This window comes from Lissotriton helveticus, chromosome 7, assembly GCF_964261635.1.
Source record: "Lissotriton helveticus chromosome 7, aLisHel1.1, whole genome shotgun sequence".
Taxonomy (NCBI): domain Eukaryota; kingdom Metazoa; phylum Chordata; class Amphibia; order Caudata; family Salamandridae; genus Lissotriton; species Lissotriton helveticus.
The window spans coordinates 409,734,676-409,749,327 of NC_136068.1; positions in this window are offsets into that span (position 1 = coordinate 409,734,676).

Genomic DNA, 14,652 nt, shown 5'->3' on the forward strand with positions numbered 1-14,652 from the left:
ATAAGGTTGCTAGGTTTCCCTAGGTGCTGGCAGAGCTACGGCGCAAAAACAAAAGGTAGTGTTTTTGTCCGAATTGTGCTAAATTTCACTGGGAAATTGAGGTGCGACCATGCTGCGTTTTGCGCTGTTTCATGTCGCAGCCACTATGCCTACCCACGCAAGTGAGGAACCATTTTTTTTGGGAGACCTGGGGGCACGCTGGGTGGGTGGAAATATGTTGATCCACGCAGATTCCAGAACTTTCCACCACAGAAATGTGAGTAAAATGTGTTTTTTTTGGTCAAATTTTTATGTTTGAAAGGGATTCTGGGTATCAAAACCTGGGGGTAGGCAGACGAGTCACCCCATCCTGAATTGCCCTGGGTGTCTAGTTTTCAAAAATGTATAGGTTTGCTAGGTTTCCCTAGGTGCTGGCAGAGCTACGGTGCAAAAACAAAAGGTAGTCTTTTTGTCCGAATCGTGCTAAATTTCACTGGGAAATTGAGGTGCGACCGTGCTGCGTTTTGCGCTGTTTCATGTTGCAGCCACTATGCCTACCCACGCAAGTGAGGTACCATTTTTTTCGGGAGACCTGGGGGCACGCTGGGTGGGTGGAAATTTGTTGATCCATGCAGATTCCAGAACTTTCCACCACAGAAATGTGAGGAAAATGTGTTTTTTTGGTCAAATCTTTAGGTAAGCAAGGGATTCTGGGTAAAAAAACCTGGGGGTAAGCAGACAAGTCACCCCATCCTGAATTCCCCTGGGTGTCTAGTTTTCAAAAATGTATAGGTTTGCTAGGTTTCCCTAGGTGCTGGTTGAGCTACGGCTCAAAAACAAAAGGTAGTCTCATTGTCCAAAGAGCTTAAGATTTCACTGGGAAATTGAGGTGCGGCCACGTTGCATTTTGTGCCGTTTCCCGTTGTAGGCACAAGGCCGACCCACACAAGTGAGGTACCATTTTTTTCGGGATACCTGGGAGCACGCTGGGTGCGTGGAAATTTGTTGATCCACGCAGATTCCAGAACTTTCCACCACAGAAATGTGAGGAAAATGTGTTTTTTTTGTCAAAATCTTAGCTTTGCAAGGGATTCTGGGTAACAAAACCTGCTGGTAGGCAGTCGAGTCATCCCATCCTGAATTCCCCTGGGTGTCTACTTTTCAAAAATGTATAGGTTTGCTAGGTTTCCCTAGGTGCCGGAAGAACTAGGGTGCAAAAACTACAGGTAGGCACTTTGCCAAAAAAGGGTCAATTTGTAACTGCAAAATTTAGGTGTGACCACGTTGCATTTTGCGCCGTTTCCTGTCGCAGGCACAAGGCCGACCACACAAGTGAGGTACCGTTTTTATCGGGACACTTGGGGTAATTCAGATTTGTAAATCAACTGTTATTACCAATTGAGCTTTCTTGCATTTCTCCCTTTGAATGAAAGACATTGTGTAGAAAAAAAAACTTTATGAAAAATGACCAATAATTCTCATGCTAGTATGAGTATTCCCAACTTTGAAAATGTGCAATTATATACTGTTTCTGAACTCTATAATTTGTACCCAATTCATAAATACATAGGTGTCTTTCATACAGATTATTCCATGTGTACATTTTCCAAGACAAAGTGCACTATACCCAGTAAATGAAAAAATACCATTGCAAGTTGCTGCTCAGTTTTTGGATCTGGGTTCGTCGGGTTCTTGGTGAAACTACAAGTCCTATATATCCCCACAACCAGGAAGGTCTAACGGATGTAACGGTATATTGCTTTCCAAGAGCTGTCAAAATTAGAAAAAGTTATAGGTGAAAACGTTGAGAAAAAAGGCTGTTTTTTTCAACAAATTTTCAAATATTCCAATATCTAACTGTTAGTTTCTATAACGAAACCTTCATGGATGTAGACAAATGACCCCTTTCTGAATTCAGAATTTTATCTACTTTTCGTAAATGTAAAGCTTTCCAGGATCCATTATTGCTTTCAAACTCATTTCTACCATTAACTGGAAGGAGGTGGAAAGCTCTAAAAATAGCAAAAATAGGCTATGTCCCAGAAAAATGCCAAAACTGAGTGAAAAATTTCGGTTCTCTGACAAAACACTGTCATTCCCTAAAAGCTGAGAAAATGGAGAATTCAGCCCCACAAACCCTTTTTTGATACCATTTTCAGGGAAAAAGCCAGAGGCTTTCATTTGCAGCCCGTTTTTCCAATTTTTCTGAAAAAAACAAAAAAATCACTATATTTTGGTTAATTTCTGGGACCCCTCCAAGGGAATCCACAAACCCTGGGCGCCTTTAGAATCCACATGATGTTGGAAGAAAAGGACGCAAATGTGGCGTGGATACCTTATGTGGTCAAAAAGTTACAAGGGCCTAAGCGCGCACTACCCCAAAACACCAAAAAAAAGCCTTAGCACAGGAGGGGGAAAAGGCCTAGCAGTGAAGGGGTTAAAGGGGTCAGACAGGGATGCATCTTAGCCCCACTATTATTTACTTTGCATATTAACAATCTTGATTCAGTTCTAGTGGGAGCTAGTAGGGACATCCCCTGTGTGGGGGAGCAGTTAATTCCGGCTCTCCTATATGCAGATGATGCTGCCCTACTTGCTAGAACAGCAATTGGCCTACAGTGCCTTTTAACTGCCTTTGCCAATTTTATGAGATCATTGGACTTAGATGTGAATTTTTTGAAATCTCACACAATGATTATGGGTCTTTAGCCCAGAAAACCTAAAATGCACTATTGTGAAGGAAATGTGATCTCAAGGGTTACATCATTTACATACTTAGGTGTTTTATTCCGATGAAAGGGGTACGTGGGTGCCACAAATGAAAGCATAAGGAAATGTAATGACCAGATCTACCTTGGTAGTCCTTGACTTTGCTTGTAGATTCGGGGCAAAACCAATGCACGCAATGCTAAATATATATATAGGGCCAAATGCATTGCTATATCAAATTATGGCTCTGACATATGGGGATATACAGAAGTCAGGGATATCAAAATAGTGGAAAATAAATTTTAAAGAAATGTACTATCTGTGCCACAATCAACATCCTCCTATATAATCCACCAAGAAACGGGTATAGGTTTCGTGTCAGATTTAATTGGAAGGGCACCTTTACTTAAATAGATAGCAATTTGGATAAAACCTGGAGCTAGGAATGAATTGCGAAATTATTCGTGATTGCCTAGCACAAGATCTAGCACGTAGTATCCAGTGATTGAGCTATGTAAAAAGGCTTGCAACGCAACTAGGAAGGCCTTGGTTAGTTAACTCCCCAGATAACCTTTTGAAGGTAGATATGCTGTGGGCCAAGAACACTTACCTGCAGCTGACTCAGATGGAAAAAGAGGCCAGGGGGGGCTCGTGTCCATTTCCTGTGGGGCCAAAGCTGCTGACATTTACCTGCTGAGTCGCGCCCCAGGTACTAGCGCTCCTTAATCCCCGCCATCGCCGCAGCTGCCAGGACACCGCAGCGCGGCAGCCGGGATAGAGGACTACATCCCCCAACAACCTTAGCGGCAGGACGCCGCCTCCAGCAACCAGGGAGCGCCCGAAGGCGCTTTAAAAGAAGGACTGCCCTCGGGGGAGCGGGGGGCTCGTGTCCATTTCCTGTGGGGCCAAAGCTGCTGACATTTACCTGCTGAGTCGCGCCCCAGGTACTAGCGCTCCTTAATCCCCGCCATCGCCGCAGCTGCCAGGACACCGCAGCGCGGCAGCCGGGATAGAGGACTACATCCCCCAACAACCTTAGCGGCAGGACGCCGCCTCCAGCAACCAGGGAGCGCCCGAAGGCGCTTTAAAAGAAGGACTGCCCTCCGCGTCGCGGGCAGCGCGCGGGCAGCGCCGGGAGAAGCCCGGGACAAGGGCGGGGCCATCTAAGGCCATCTTAGGCCAGAGGAGGCCGGGTCGGGTCATCCCCCCCTTGCGTGTGGATTGCTTGAACGCGTGCTATGAGGAACACTGACTTAAGGTACCCTACCATCTGATTATAATTGTGGTATTCTACAGGTCCGTGTCAAGGGTCACTGTGGCTTGACACCCGACATTGTTATTGCTTTGTCTGTTACAAGCTGTTACACTATGTCTTGCAAGGGGGTCTGTAGAAAACAATCCCTGGAGGGTGACTTGCTCAGGGGAAAAATGGACTATTACCTCAAGAATGCTCTAACGCCCATTGCTAGTGAATTGGAAAGACTTGAACGATCTCCTGCCATGGACAGTCCTCTTACCAAGGGCTCTCCCTTACAGACTGCTGATATAGTTGCACCTATGTCATTACTGGAGGAACTCAATCTATTGTGTAAAGCTTCGTATGCCCCTGTGAACATAGAAAATGTGTTAACTCCCGTTCCAATCTCCCCTATAGTTAAGACTAGTTCTGGTCCTAGTTGTTCTCCCCAACCGACCCAGATTCTACAGGACACATTTCACCCAACATCAAACTCCCCATCCATCACTTCAACCCAGGTGCCCTTTACCGCTATCACTAATAATCCTCATTTACCTGTACAGGATTCCCTATTATCCGCGCTTGAAAATATCATGAAATCTATTATATCCCCACTGCTCGATAAAATAACTAGCCTAGGGGATAGATTAATGGGTCTGGAAGAAGCATTAAAGGCTAACTCGCTTCCTATAAAAACCTTGGGAGGACCTGTACCATTGCAGTGCCCACCCCCCATTGAATCATCTGTTTCTATCGTACAAAACACACCTATCTGTAAACAAATAGATACTTTAAAAAACCCGAAAGCAGTGACGAAATCACAGTGTTCTTACTCCAGAGCTGGGCAAAATAAAGAAATGCCATCCCAAAATAGATTAGCAGCTAGCCATAACACCATCCTACGTCAAACTAATCATCTTCACTTGCCACCAGAGGAAGCTCCCATTGTGTCTGTCCTCGCAGGTATACCAGAACTCCAAAAGGGGAAACATGAAAGTCAGCAGGATCTAAGGAACAAGGTAGCGTTCTGGTTAACTAAGAATAGACCATTGCCCGCCAATATAGATGGCACTATTCTAAACGTCAGAAGGGTGGGCTGGCTAGGACCCCTTGTAAAAAATACTGTGGGCGATTTGGTCCTTGTAAAATTCAGCAACAAACATGTTGTCCCGTACCTCAAATCTTGGCAGCCACAATTAGGTGATGGTCCAATATCTACTTGGAGTTTAAGCGATTTTTACCCTAGATATTTATATGTCCCACCGCACCGTTAAGTAACTCAGAGTAACTTTCGGACGGCTAGAAGAGGTCTGGTACTGAATGGCCCCACTTCCCCCTTTTAATTTTGTTCATTTATTTTCTTGTCCAGTGATTAGCTGAAATTTAAACTTTAATTTACTGTGAAATGAAATGTCTTTTGATATGTGGATGTATATATATGTGTCGCTGTTGCTTTTATGATTTTACATTGAAATCGAATAAAGCTAATCGAATCGAATCGAGAGGCCAGGAAATTGACAAAACCTTCAGTACGAGCACATCAATTGTTTGCAACTTCGAGCGCAATGGAACCCTATCTAAATATAGTAACCAATTAGCATCACTGTTTCCTTTTAGTGAGGTTTAGAATTAACCAGTTGCACCTATTACTCGCCGAACCAAAAGGATGGAAAAAGATTGAGGACCTGGGTGCTTTTACATGTGATAATTTCTTTACCCAGGACTCATTGCACTTTGTTTTACTCTGCAAGCATTTTTTGCACATTCGGAAATGGTTTATTGTACCAATTTTAAGGGGCAAAGAATTTTTACAGGCAAGGCCTGCTTTGATATATTCACAAATGTTGACAAATGTCTGGGAAATTTTTACTGTAGCTACCTTTTTAACAGCTGCAGTCAGAATAAGGAAAAAGAGGTGGATAGTTATGAAATAGAACATGTTAATAATTTTTCTACATAGTTTTAATGAAGCATTACATGAATTTTTTGCATATTGATGATTGAGATGTATGTTTATTTTATCTTGTTGGTGTTTGTGCTACATCAGTGTCTTAAATTGCTTTCATGTAGTATACTTTTATGGTTTTAATAAACTTAATAAAGTAAATTTGACTGACTGGGTGGAACATTTCAAGAACATTTTTACCTAAGGGTAATTTAATATTAATCTATCAAAGATAAGGTGTAGTTTAGCACAGTGTAGCTTGGATAAGTCAGCAGGGCATAGGTGTGGTACCTACAGATTTCTTTTTAGTTCATCAAGGGCTGTGGGCGTTGTTAGTAACAAACATACTAAATGCTATTGTAAAGGTGGGCCCATCAGATTTGTGGAGTAAAATCACCATAATCAGTATCCACAGAAAAGGTGACAAGGCCCTGCCCATGAACTACAGACCCATATCTCTGATAGATGGCACAGACAAATTAATGGGAAGATTATTGTTAAATAGGCTGGGGAAATGGGTGAAGGAATGGGATATATTAATAGCTTCACAATATGGTTTCAAGAAGGGGAAAGGCACTGTAGATGAATGTTTAAATTTGATCTTGGTCACTGAAAAATATACTGCAGCTAAGAGGGAAAATATATATGGCCTTTATGCAACCTCTCAGCCACTTTAGACTGCGTGGTTTGTGCTAAACTATAGTCCATTATGGAATCGATGGGGATAGATGAGACCATTCTATCCTTCATTCACCAAATGTATGCTGAAGCTTCTACATGTATTTGGTATGGAATGTGTGGGTGTTAGAAATAGGGGTCTCTAGTTGGCAGTGGCTGGCCACAGTCCACGTAGGGACCCTTCTTCCTAAGTCAGAGTAAGGAGGCCCCACCCTTTGATAACCCCTGCTCAACCCTGTGGTAACGTAACACGAGCAGCTAGGCTTATCAGAGGCAGTGTGTAAAGCATTTATGATCATACACAGTAACAGAGTGAAGGACACTCCAAAGGGGCACCACACAAGTAGTTATAAGTATATTTATATATAGACTTAACACAAGACCAATATCGGTAAAAAGCCACAATACAGAAAAATGGGAGTACTCTTGAAATGCTGTAAAAACAGTTCCAGATTTTCAAATAGGGGTTCAGTTCAAAGCAGTGGTCATGTAAATCATGTCCATAAAAGTACATACATACAATACATGTTAAAAGAAAATGCACTTAACGATCGCAATCAGCTAAAAATACAGTAAGATACATATAACGGATCAAATGACACACTTAAAAATTTTCCAATAGATAAAATGTTATAAGAAATTTGATATTTATTTTTAAAAAATCATGCTTTTCCTATAGCTAATGGCCCTAAGTAAATAACTAGCCATGTAAAAACAGATGTCAGGGTGATGCAAGTTAAAAAGTAATTTCATTGCCGCTTTAACAGTTCTTGCTCCAAATTTAATAAATAAAGGTTTTAAAAAGAATTTACGACATTCGCTATACAGGTTACATATAAGTAGAAAGTGCTCTGTGCTTTGTTCTGAAATATTGTCGCACCGACATGGACCTGTAGGGCGCATCTTAATCTCAGGGAATGCAACCAATAGGTGGACCGTACCCATCCTCATCCTGGTGAGAACAAACCGGTGTTGCCCTTTGGTCACCTGGAGGAGGTAAGGATGTAGGCCCACAAATTCGTTCAAATGGTTATAACGTATACAGGTGGAAAGTTTAAGATCATCCGTAGCTCGTCTTTCTGCACAATGATTTAAGAAAATTGATTTCAGACTCTCCTTAGAGAGATCCGAGGCAGAACAGTGATCTAATGTAACGTTAAACCCAAACACACTAGAGAAGGATTCAATTGTGTATTTAATCCATGGGATTTTGAGAAAATAGTCTAGACGTAAACAATCCTCAATGATGGCCCTATTAAATGAGGTTTCGTCTTTCATCCAGACCGAACGCCACAACATCAAAGGTCTCAATAATAATAGATCGTTTATATGATGTAGTCCTAGTTCTTTATGGACCAAACTATTAGCAGTAGAGGTCGGGAGACACAGTAATTTTTTCAGAAACATATTCTCTTCTACCTGTAGAGATTCTACCCTGGATACCCCCCATACCCCTGCTCCGTAGAGGGCAGCCGAGAGACACCTAGCTTCAAAGATCTTAAGCATTTCTTTAGGCCTTCTACTACCTAATTTACTTGCAAATGCAAATATTCCATTGGCACTCCTGATCATTTTGTCGCGCACCACCTTGTGCTCGACATCCCAGTGACCATTTTTGGAAAAGTTAACTCCCAGGTAGCAAAAGTTTTCCACACACTGCACCACTTGGCCATCAATGAGATACCTATAGGGCTTTTTAGTTTTCACCTTACTTGCTCCGCACTCCATCACAAATGTCTTGCTTTTGTTAATGACCAGCTTTCTTTTTTCGATAAAGGCCACAAATTTATCCATCAAAAGCTGTAGACCCCGGGGAGTCCTAGAGAGCAACACAGCGTCGTCCGCATAGAGTAACACGGGGATGGTGCTAGTGTTTACTCTAGGTGCGTCCGCTGGTGCCCTCTTTAAGATCGAGTCTATTTCATTAATAAACAGAGTGAAAAGCAAGGGTGCCAATACACACCCTTGTCTGATACCTCTCCTGACCCTGAATTTGTCTGTGCATTCGCCCGAAGGCCCGTACCGGACACTCGAGCTAAGCCTCTCGTATAAACGGGCCAGAAAATATATAATTTCCCTAGGTACTCCCATTTCTAGCAAAGTAGTCCATAGTATGGCGTGATCCACAAGGTCAAAAGCGCTGCTCAAATCAGCGAAACAGAGGTAAAGTGAACCATTTTTTGCTCGGGTGTATTTCCCAATCAGGAGCTCCAGATTTAAGCATTGTTCAATGCAACCTCTTCCTTTCCTAAACCCGTATTGGCAGTCTGTCATTATTTGATTAGACTCTGCCCATTCTTCCAATCGGACGAGGAGTACACGGCTCATAATCTTGACGGACGAATCCAACAATGAAATTGGCCGGTAGTTTTTAGCGTTTCCTCGGTCCCCTTTCTTATGAATTGGAACTATTATAGATTCAGACCAGGTGCACGGAATAGTATAGCGAACAGCAGCGTTAAAAACTTTGGCTAGTACTGGCCCCCAAGTCTCAGGCGCGAATTTGTACACATCAACTGGGACACCATCGGGTCCCTGGGCCTTACCGCCCTTACTAGCCCTGATACTACTTAGGACCTCCTGTAAGGTGATATCTAGGTTAAGTACTGGCCAAGAGCAACTTATCGGCAACGTTACCGTGTTAGGATTAAAAATGCCAGAAAAATGCTGTACCCATGATTCCTTGCCCACGTTTGAGGTTAACACGGGAAGTTTATCATCTTTTAAAAAGGGGCTGTTTACTACTGCCCAAAAAAGCGTACAATTATTCGATACAGCCGCTAGATCAAATCACTCCCAAGCTTCCTCACGTAATTCAACTTTCCTTTGCTTAAGAGCTAAATTATAGTCAGATCTAAGCTTAGCTACAACTGTTTTGTCTCTAGGTTTGATGGATAATGCCTTTTTTAGTGTCTTCAGTGCCACAGTACATGCATTATTAAACCATCCCCTTGCTTTATTATTAAAATTTCCAGCAGACCTAGTAAACTTACTACTAATAAAAACATTGATTTTTATAAAGTGGGAAATACAGGCCTCCATATTTGGTTTCTCATCAATAATTGATGTAATGTCATTTAAGCAGCAGGAGATAATGCAATTAGAAGTTACTTCAGCTTTATCCCCTGCCCACCTTATTCTGAATCCATTCGGCCTATGTACCTCAATGTTTAAAATAGGACTACTATCTGGAATTATACAAACTTCCCAAAACCTAGTTTCAATAACAAGACAGTTATGATCACTAACCATATGGTCTACAACCTTGACATCAGAACTAAAATGAGCTAATTCGGAAGACATGCAAATAAAATCAATCACAGTGTTCGCCCCTCTCCCCACAAAGGTTGGCAAACTATCACCCTTCCCGTCCTGCTCAATCTCTAGGATCTCCAAATCGTAGGCGAGTAGGAAGGAGTTCAAAGTTTCTCCATATGTATTGTGTTGGAAGTGTGTAGCTGGCTCTCCAACACGATTCAAAGTGCCACACAACTTTTGGTTAGAGAGTGGGCAAACAGAAATGTTAAAATCTCCAACATATATGAATTCAAAAACTGTATTAGAAGCTTTCATCAATTGTTTGATTGCGACGTCTAATTCTAAAATAACCGTATATCTGCTGGCATCAAAAACATTATTATACATATTAATCAACAGAATGTTTTTGTCTGCCTCATCCGCTAACCACAGCAGTTGGGAATTATTGCCCACAGTGATATGCTCCTTCACCCTGATTCGCATTTTCACAGAAATCAGAATTAGCAAACCACCTTTGGCCCTCCCTGAGGTAGTTGCCACTGCTGGTAACTCATATGCTACAAAACCATCAAGGCCCTTAAAATTTAGACACCAGGTCTCTTGTAAACATAAGATATCAAATGTTCTGATTAGTTCTAGCCACCCTAGTACATTTAATTTAGAAACTAGTCCTGCTATATTCCAACTGGCAATAAGGCAAGTTGTTGACGCCCCCACTAAGGTATTGCAAGATGCACCCACAGACTTAGGCAGTATACTACCAGTTGTATTTGGGGGCTGATGTGAATCTACTCCTGCAACCACTTCGGCAGACTCGTGTCTGACCTCTTGTCAATCGCAGTTGTTAAGACCAGACAGGGCATCATATCTATTGTGCAATAGCATACTTGGTACTAGGGGGGATGCCCAGCGGTTATGCATATTCAAGTTGTTATTCAAGTTGTTATCCCATCCTAATGCTGGCGTTTTTGGTAGGGTTACATTTTGCTGTTCCCCATGGAAAAATTTTAGTGTTAGGGGAACCACCGTACCTCTTCTACGCTGAGGTGGAAAAATATGTGTTAAAACATTAGGAAGTATATTGGGATGTGCAAATGTTACCGCCACGCAGTCCCCTTTAAATCTTTTGGGGCGATTCCCTATCCAGGGAACACGTTTAACTGCTTTGATATCATGCGCCAGTTGCTGTAACCCACCAGGCGCTAACCTCATATTACCAGAGAGCCAGTGAAGGGCCTTACTACTCAGAGAGCTGGCTGACTCGATAATACCGTCATCCAACTGGGGTACATTAGCTAACACTAATACAACAGGTGAGGCTTCCTCGATAAACTGCAGAGGGTCTGTACCGTGGACTTGTGCTTGTGGAATATTAACTATCAACGGGCGCCCTTCTACTGTTGTTATATTATGATTAACTTTTGGGGCCGGCGTATGGGCTGGATCGGTCAGCACACCAGGTATCCCTTCTCCGGCTTGATTAACCCCTTCTGTAATATTTCTTGTTAATAATGAAGTATTAAGACTACCTATTTCCTCCGTCAACTTAGTTTGCATACCTCCAAGTCTTTTTACTTCCGCCTGCAGTTTATCTATTTTAGAGATCAGAGGTTTTACAATTTCGATAAGTTTACCCTCTACAACCTCAAGCAGTTTAGCAAACATTTCATCCTCTCCTCTGTTTCTTATAGTCCCTTCCCCTACTGCCTTTAGGGGAGCTCTCGAGGAACCTGGGGATAATGTTCTTTTCCTTTTCACTCTTGGCCTTTGACCACCCTGTTTCCGCTGATTCTTCACACAGGCACGCACAGGCCGGGGTGTGTGCTCAATCAGTGGTAGATCATCCTCCACAGGACCAGTAACAGTGTCTGGATCTGAATCAATAACATTATCAAAGTCTACATCCAGAATAACAGGGGATGCTAACGTGATCAGTGGCTGGCTGTCAGTCTCAATCATAGGTGAATCGTTAGTTGAGGCCCTGGTTTCCACCATCACGAAGGGGCTATCCTCAGCTGACATAGGTAAAGTAGGGCTTAACCTGCGCAAATCTGGTGACTGGCTTAGCCCAAGTGATTCCCTCCTTTGTTCATTTATTTTCTTTACTGTTTGCACAACATAATTATCCATGGTATTAGCGGGCAGAACAGCAGGTTTCTTTTTAGTCGTCATCTATATGTAACACGGTAAACAACAGAGCAACTAAGTCTTACTTGTGGACGCGTCTCTGGTGAACCAGGGGGTCAGGCCCTGCCCCTGCCTCCTCCTGCCGATGAGGGCCGTAGAGGGCCCGCCCTTTGCCCGGGCTTAGCCCCGGGCGTCCCGCTCGCGTCCCGCGCAGCGGGTAACTGAGGCGCTTTATTGCGCCTCCTCCTGGCGCCCTCGCGTCGTTGGTAGGCGCGCCGCCGCGTAGGCTGCCGGGAATTGAAGTCCCGGAGCGGCGGCGCGTGTGGCGTGAGGGAAGATGACTCTCGGCGGTGGCGGCTTTCTACCAGGTGCCTGTTTGCCCCAAAATGACTCCTGGCGGTGGCGGCGTTGCAGCGTCTAGCAGGTAAGTGCTTCTCTGTGTCCCCCTGCTCCGCCGGTAACTGAGGCGCTTTATTGCGCCTCCTCCTGGCGCCCTCGCGTCGTTGGTAGGCGCGCCGCCGCGTAGGCTGCCGGGAATTGAAGTCCCGGAGCGGCGGCGCGTGTGGCGTGAGGGAAGATGACTCTCGGCGGTGGCGGCTTTCTACCAGGTGCCTGTTTGCCCCAAAATGACTCCTGGCGGTGGCGGCGTTGCAGCGTCTAAGTAAGGTAAGTGCTTCTCTGTGTCTCTGCGACCCTTTTACTTACAAAGTACCTGGATTTCATAGCAAAACCAACAAAATGTCGCAAAGGCGCTATAACGATGATTTTCCTCATGCGAGGCAGGCGATGCGTTGAATCCTTGCCGCAAGGGAGGATGATGCGCCGATCTGCGGATGCGTGTCGGACAAAGCGGCAAACTTCTTCACACTGTGCCAGCAATGCGTTGAATCCTTGCCACAAGGGAGGATGATGCGCTGGTCCGGTTGCGTGTGCGATACTGTTGCGATGAAATAAAATGACGCTCCGCGAGGGAGCGACGAATCGGGTGCGATGCGATGAAAATGGCGGAAGCACGGTGCCCGCACTGCAATGTCGTGATGCGATGATCTCGATGCGATGATCCGGGATTGGCGAGCCTTCAAAAAGCCCGCAAACGTTCGATGATCTCTGGGGTTAGCAGGACTTTGTGGCATGCAAGCGTGCTATGCAATGATCTTAGGCTTGCGAGCGCTCGGCGGCAGCAGCGCAATGATTTTTCTAACGCTCACAAACGGGCGTTAGCGACGATTTTAGTACTCTCTCCTCTGTAGTAGAACTAGAGGCCCTGGAACTCACAGGGGCCTCACCTGCAGATAGAAATCCTCACTGGGAGGAATCAGGAGTCAGATATGCCTGTGACTCCAGCAGGAGGCTAGTTCTCTTCTAGCCCTTGGGTGAGTGCTTAGCAAAAATAAAAGTCTCTCAAAAGTCTTTTTCCCTCTTCTTCCAAGTCCAAGGGGAACTACTGCAGGCCAGTCCAAGAAATAGCACACAAGCACAAGGACAGTCCTCTCCTACAGATTCCTTCAGTAACATGGACAGAGGTTCTTCTTGACATCCAGGAGCAATACAAAAATCAGGGGTTTCGGCACAGATATTTATACCCCAAAAGTCTTTGTTCTCAAAAGCCTCTAGTCACTGAACCCAGCCAGAACCAGTTCTGCTCAGGCCTGGAGCACTAAGGCCTGAGCAGTACACTATAGATGCAACACATGATACAGGAAACACTAAACAGGAAGAGCTATACAACATGCAATATACCATTATCCCACCCGTCCAATATCCCATCACAGTAACAAATAACCCGTTGTCTTCCGTTTCTAGTAAAACGATAACTGAATAATCAGGAACACAGCCACTCTCTATTCCAGTAACATATACCCCGTTGTCCTCCGGTTGAAGTTAAATGATAACACGAGACCATCGACATGTGAGATTCTTTTATTCACGCCTTCTCTTAGCACTCACAGGCTTTCATTTTCTATTATTTTTGATCATTATATTATTCCCTTTTATCGTTAACACTCCACAAATCAGGAATCCTCGGCCTGTTAAGCACGCAGCCCGGCAATTCCTATATCACTATGAGCAAACTAGACATTACAAAATGGCCGACGTTATGCTTTCGCTACTTCAAGTCATACCCGACCAGCTTTTCGTCTGACTAGATGTTTTAAAGACTCGCGAGAACTCGGGTCTTCCGTAAGTGGAAACCCGAAACCCGAATATCAGTGAAACGCGGTGCACGATAAGCTCGTTCTCCCGTTCCGAAGGTGAGCGCTTCAACAAATTCCTACTAGCGATATCAGGTCAATTTGATTTCAGGCCTTTTTTCGAGAAATTCATTATATTTCACCTTATTTTCAGATCACGAACGAAAATCTTCATTTAAGGTATTTTAATCGGCATTTACATTTGCACTATGCATGGTACTGAATGTTATTGAATTGCGTCTTACCGACAGTCCCTAAATTAGATTCCCATACTTTCATTTTGTAGACATAAACCTGGCAATCATTCAGACGGTACGAAAACGAGGGGAATTGCGAAGGTACACTAAGTTCAGTTCTCGTACGGATTATCGTGTTGATACCTGTTTTTCAGATACCACCATGTAACATTAAGGCCCGCTTCACACATTACCTTCTTAAACGCTGGAATACCATGTAAAAGGGGGCACCCCTGAGACCCTAGATTAATTTGATCGGTTTTGCATTTGTGATGTTCCCCATTGAGCAAA